Source organism: Saccostrea cucullata, unplaced genomic scaffold, assembly GCF_032062105.1.
Source record: "Saccostrea cucullata isolate Sc308-1 unplaced genomic scaffold, CSIRO_AGI_Scuc_v1 ctg14009, whole genome shotgun sequence".
In the NCBI taxonomy this organism is placed as follows: domain Eukaryota; kingdom Metazoa; phylum Mollusca; class Bivalvia; order Ostreida; family Ostreidae; genus Saccostrea; species Saccostrea cuccullata.
The window spans coordinates 797-5,993 of NW_026919534.1; the positions used below are offsets into that span (position 1 = coordinate 797).

A 5,197-nucleotide genomic window follows, 5' to 3' on the forward strand; every position below is an offset into this window, starting at 1 on the left:
TTCTGTCGGGAACTTCATTTATACTTCTGACACCGGGTTAGTTTTTACATGCATAAAGTATATATTTATATTTGCATCTGTAGCTCTCCTTTACCCTTCTTTTGAGAATTTCCTGCAAGAGCAATGAATATTCTTTTCTTTGTCATTTTGAGGAAATAATGGTATCACATTTGGTAAAGAAAGAAGGATTTCTTTTTAATAGTAGTGTATTTCTTATATTTAACAGCTATAAAGCCTTAAAAACCCAAATTATTGTCAAATGTTATATTAAACATGAATTTTCAAAAATTTAAAGAGGATTCAAAATCAATTTCCAGTAATAGAATGAGAATGATCACCGTAATTAAACTACTGATTTGCATTGGGAATGCTGAAGATGTCCTTACTTTTTAAGTACAAGGTTAACACCTGCATATTATTGGTATATTGTGTTTCTTTTGCGTATCTGTTGATATTATGTGTTCATGGATAAAAGCAATTTTAAAACAAGTATTTCAACTGATTTTTAGAACAACAAAAAAAATACGCCATTCAGAGAGAGAGAGAGAGAGAGAGAGAGAGAGAGAGAGAGAGAGAGGGGGGGGGGGCAGTAAGGAAACATTTCAGGGCTTGTCTAAATTTATCAGCAGGGACATTAATATGGATCAGTATTTTTCTAGTTTACAAACATCCAGTTATATTGTTCTAAGCAGTCTTTTAAGTAAATTAGCACCTTAAAGACCTGAAACATTAGATTAACAGCCAAGCAAAAACTATTTTTAGAATAAAAATGTTTTTCCCGCAATATCGGAGGTCTGTGACAAAAACAATATTCATCACTGCATATCATTACATAGTACACTGACTTGTAGCAAACTTTGAAATTTTCATTGTATTAATGATAAGCACAAGGACCAATAGACAAGCACTGACTCTACTGTCAAAGTCTTTTTTTTCAAATTTACGCAAGAAAAGCGAAAGGATAAATATACCATTGCAATGATATCAAATCGTATAAAATGTAGTTGTGATAGAGCAAGCGGTTTTCAAATGCATTAACAAAGATCTAATAAATAAAAAAAAATATCAACAAATAAAATTCTACCTCTTGACACGTAATGCTTGTTATTCATGTAATTGCTCCAATTAATATCTGTGTACTTTTTTTTGTAAAGGAATAGACACTTTGATTAACTTATTAAGTGTTATTTTCAATTTAATTGCCAATATAACTTTTCATTGATTCTATATATTTTGATTTCAATTCTCAGCATATCATTATTAATATTATTTATTCAGATGAAGGTGATGGAATTTGTCATTTTGTTTGTGCTGACTTTTGTGCTCATAGTTATTGAAGCACAGAGTCACAATGAATATTGTTGTGCTTGCCATTGTCTCTGGTGTACTAGATGGTGTACCAGACCTGTGATTACGAGTGCATAAGGAGTTGAAAATATAATCATGGTAATTTTTTTCAAATATTGACTGATTATTTTCTGCACGTATATGATAAATTTACCTATCATCACACTATTATCACACTAAGAGAGAGAGAGAGAGCGAGAGAGAGAGAGAGAGAGAGAGAGGGAGAGAGAGTTCTGAATATATTACTTCATCATAAAATCTTTTTTACGTCATAACAAATTCTCAGTCAAAATACTTTAAACTACTGTGTACTTTTTATGTACCTTATCAAAAATTGAAATAATGACGTGTTTTCAATGCAAAATCAACCGGATACCATGTCAAAAGTAATCGCATAAGCTATTTAATTGAACATATTTAAGAAAGTATAAAAGAACATATAAATAGCCGTTTACTAAGAGATTAAAGGTAATTCGGAAACACTTTCTGTGTTGGTAACAGTTAAATTTCCAGACTTGAATTTGTTTCTCTTTATTTTTAATCAGAATCGCAGTTTTTAATATGCTTTTCCGTCTGATCCCTGAAAATAACACCTTGATACACAATGACTTATAAATTTATTACCACAAATGATCAATTTAGGAATACGTTTCTAAAATTTGAGGAATCTGTAGGCAACTTTAATTTTCTAGAACTTGATATTAAATCCACTCTTTGTTTAATTATTGACCAAAAATTGCTTAAGCAAGAAATGCAACATTTGAATGATTTTACTTACAGATACAATTTGTGTCTTTGGGATATAATATGAAGTCGGTCACGTGATCAAATTCTATAACGCCGGAAGAGCGTTATAGAAGATTTGATCACGTACCAACTAATTGTCACATGCAATTGACACTCTAAAAATGATATCTTATTTCATATATTTATATTTTTATTTCTATTCACATTTCAAAGACAAAATGCTCTATTTAGACTTTGGTATTGAATTCAACATAAAGTATATATACAACGTCATATGACGTCACAGTTAAGATTTCTAAATGTCTCATGCAGTTTGCTTTCCATACGCAAGAAAGGCTGATCATGTGATCGACTGCATGTCATTGAAAATTGAATTGCATTTTTTTTAGTATTGTCATCTAAGTAAAGACATTAGCAAATGTAAATATTTTTGAACGTAAAAAAAATCTTCAATTTTCATTCTAGGTACCTGTTACTGTGGACACACATGAACCATCAAAGGATATATTGCAAGGAAAGAATTGAATAATTATCTTTGTGAAATATTAATTACTAATAAACAGCAATTATAAATATCCCTATAGTTCGTTTTTTTTTATTTTGATATTATTGATATTTTTCTTTAATTGTACAACCTCTCTCTCTCTCTCTCTCTCTCTTGTAAAACAATTGATCCTGAAAATTTATAAATGGAGATAGTTTTCCGTATAATTACTACTGCAAATTGAATTTTATTCCTCTGATCCCTTTGCATGTGAAAATTAGCGATGTCAATCAACCAGACTTGTCAGAGATTTATAAGACCCAGAGACTCCAACTCACTTTATTAATGGAACACTAACACAATATTTCAGTATTTGTGTCCTTTAATGTACGGTTTAAATCCAGAGATCTGCAAAACTTACTTTTATATCTACTATCTACTATATGTGTGGTTTATTTTGGAGTGTCAGGTCTTGATTAATCCCTTACAAGTCTGATTGATTGATGCCTTTAATTTCCACACGCTAAATCTAGCAAGATACAACTTATCCAAAAATGAAATCTTCTTTCTGCGCAAAGACTGGGGTTTAAAATTCATTCCAACACATGGCAATTAACCCCTTTAAAACAAATCTGGGTTCAACCCGCCAATTACATACAGCAAACTTGAGGAATATATGGATAAAACAAAATCTAGAAATTGTAAAAAAGAAATAGAATATCTCAAATTCTTAAAAAGACGCTATTTAATTTCTTTAAAATTACAATGACATTGCAATTGAAAAATAGATCAAAGCGTCAAAATTGTCATTATGAATAAGGAGCAGTTTGTCTAAGAAGCCAAACGCCAACTCCCATTAAACACTATAGGCAAGTATCTGTAGCCAACATGCTCAAACTGCAAGAAAATATACAAAATAAACTTGCCAAAATGCATTCAAATTGGTTATTGGACAAAGGCAATTACAAGATTTTTAATAAAAAACAAGAGGCCAATGGGCCACATAGCTCACCTGAGCATATTGGCGAGAAAAAAGCAAAACTCAATTAAGTATATTAAAAAGTTTTCATGGGGAAACTTCGAAGGGGGAGACTTTGATATGAAACTATCTATTGATGTTAACTTTCCATATCAATACAACAAATGAATTTGTTATTCATGAAGAGAAGATTGTTTTCCTATTTTTTTCGATTGTATTGATTCCAGTCCAGCCTATGATTGTGGCCCAGCCCCACCCTCTTGGGCCCTCATTTGAATGAAATTGCTTCTTCACTACCTGAGTTTACATATCAATATGAGTAATTTTATGATTATTGCTTTAAATTTCTGTTATTGAGGAAAAGTCTTTTTTACAAAATATTCCTATGTAAAACTTTGATCCCCCATTGTGGCCAACCCTACCATTTGGGGGTATCATTTAAACAAACTTAAATCTACACTTCCTGGAGATGCTTCAATATAAATATTAGCAATTCTTGAGGAAATTTTTTTTTTATAAAAAAAAGCTTTTAAATATTACTCTGAAGAACTTTGATCCCCCATTGTGGTCCCATCCTTCACCGCCGGGGGGAGGGGGTCATAACTTGAATAAACTTGAATCTAAATTTTCAGAGAATGCTTCTACAAAACAATGACCAATCATGGATTTGCTCTTCTTCACAATACTTGTTTTTAAAAAAGTCTCTGTATTCCTGTTAATAATTTTGATCCTCTATTGTGGCCTCACCTTACCTAAGGGGGTAATTATTTGATCAAAAATGAATCTAAACTACTTGGGTATGCTTCCAAAATAATATTATCAATCGTGCCTTTCTGATCCTGAGAAGAAGAATTTTACAGTTTTGATGCGCCCACATCTAAAGATACGAGGCGCATATTGTTTTTGTCTTGTCTGTCTGTCTGTCTGTTTATCTGTTAGTCTGTTTGTCTGCAAAGTTTAACCTAAGCCATAATTTTCTAACCATGAATGGTTGAGATTTCAAATTTGGTATGCATACTCCACTAATTAATCTCCTTCAAATGACACCAAAAGGAATGACCTTGTAACCTTGACTGTGACCTATATTCTAAAAATAGTTTTTTCTGCAAACTTTAACCTTCGGCATAACTTTTGAACTATACAAGATAGAGACTTCATATTTGGTATGCATACACCATTAATGAAGCTCTTTTAAATGACACCATGGTAAATGACCTTGTGACCTTTACTGTGACCTCTGCACTAAATATAGCTTTTTTGTCAGCAGACTTTATCACTCACCATAACTTTTGAACGAAGAAAGATAGAGACCTTAATATTTGACATGCATTCTTTACCAATTAAGCCCTTTCACAAGACACCAAGATCAATGACCTTGGGACCTTGACTGTGACATATATGTTAAAATCATGTTTGTCTTTTTAACTTTGTTGCCGCCGGGCGCATAGTGTTTCACAAACACATCTTGTTTTCCTATATATTCCTATACAAAACTTTGATCACCCATTGTGGCCCCACTCTATCCCCAGGGGTCATGAATTGAATAAACTTCTAAAATAGAATCTAAACTACTTGAGCCAATCATGGCTAATATTTTCTTAAGAAGAGTTTTAAGGAATTTTCCTAAGTATTTCTATGTA

General features: G+C 31.8%; 1 long non-coding RNA gene across 1 annotated transcript; it reads left to right on the forward strand.

The window, feature by feature from the left end:
* The first annotated feature begins 632 nt into the window (after nt 1–632).
* On the forward strand, nt 633–2,670 carry LOC134233201 (uncharacterized). Its single transcript, XR_009984935.1, has 2 exons — nt 633–1,446; nt 2,560–2,670. It is a non-coding gene; the product is annotated as an uncharacterized LOC134233201 (long non-coding RNA).
* Nucleotides 2,671–5,197: the final 2,527 nt, after the last annotated feature.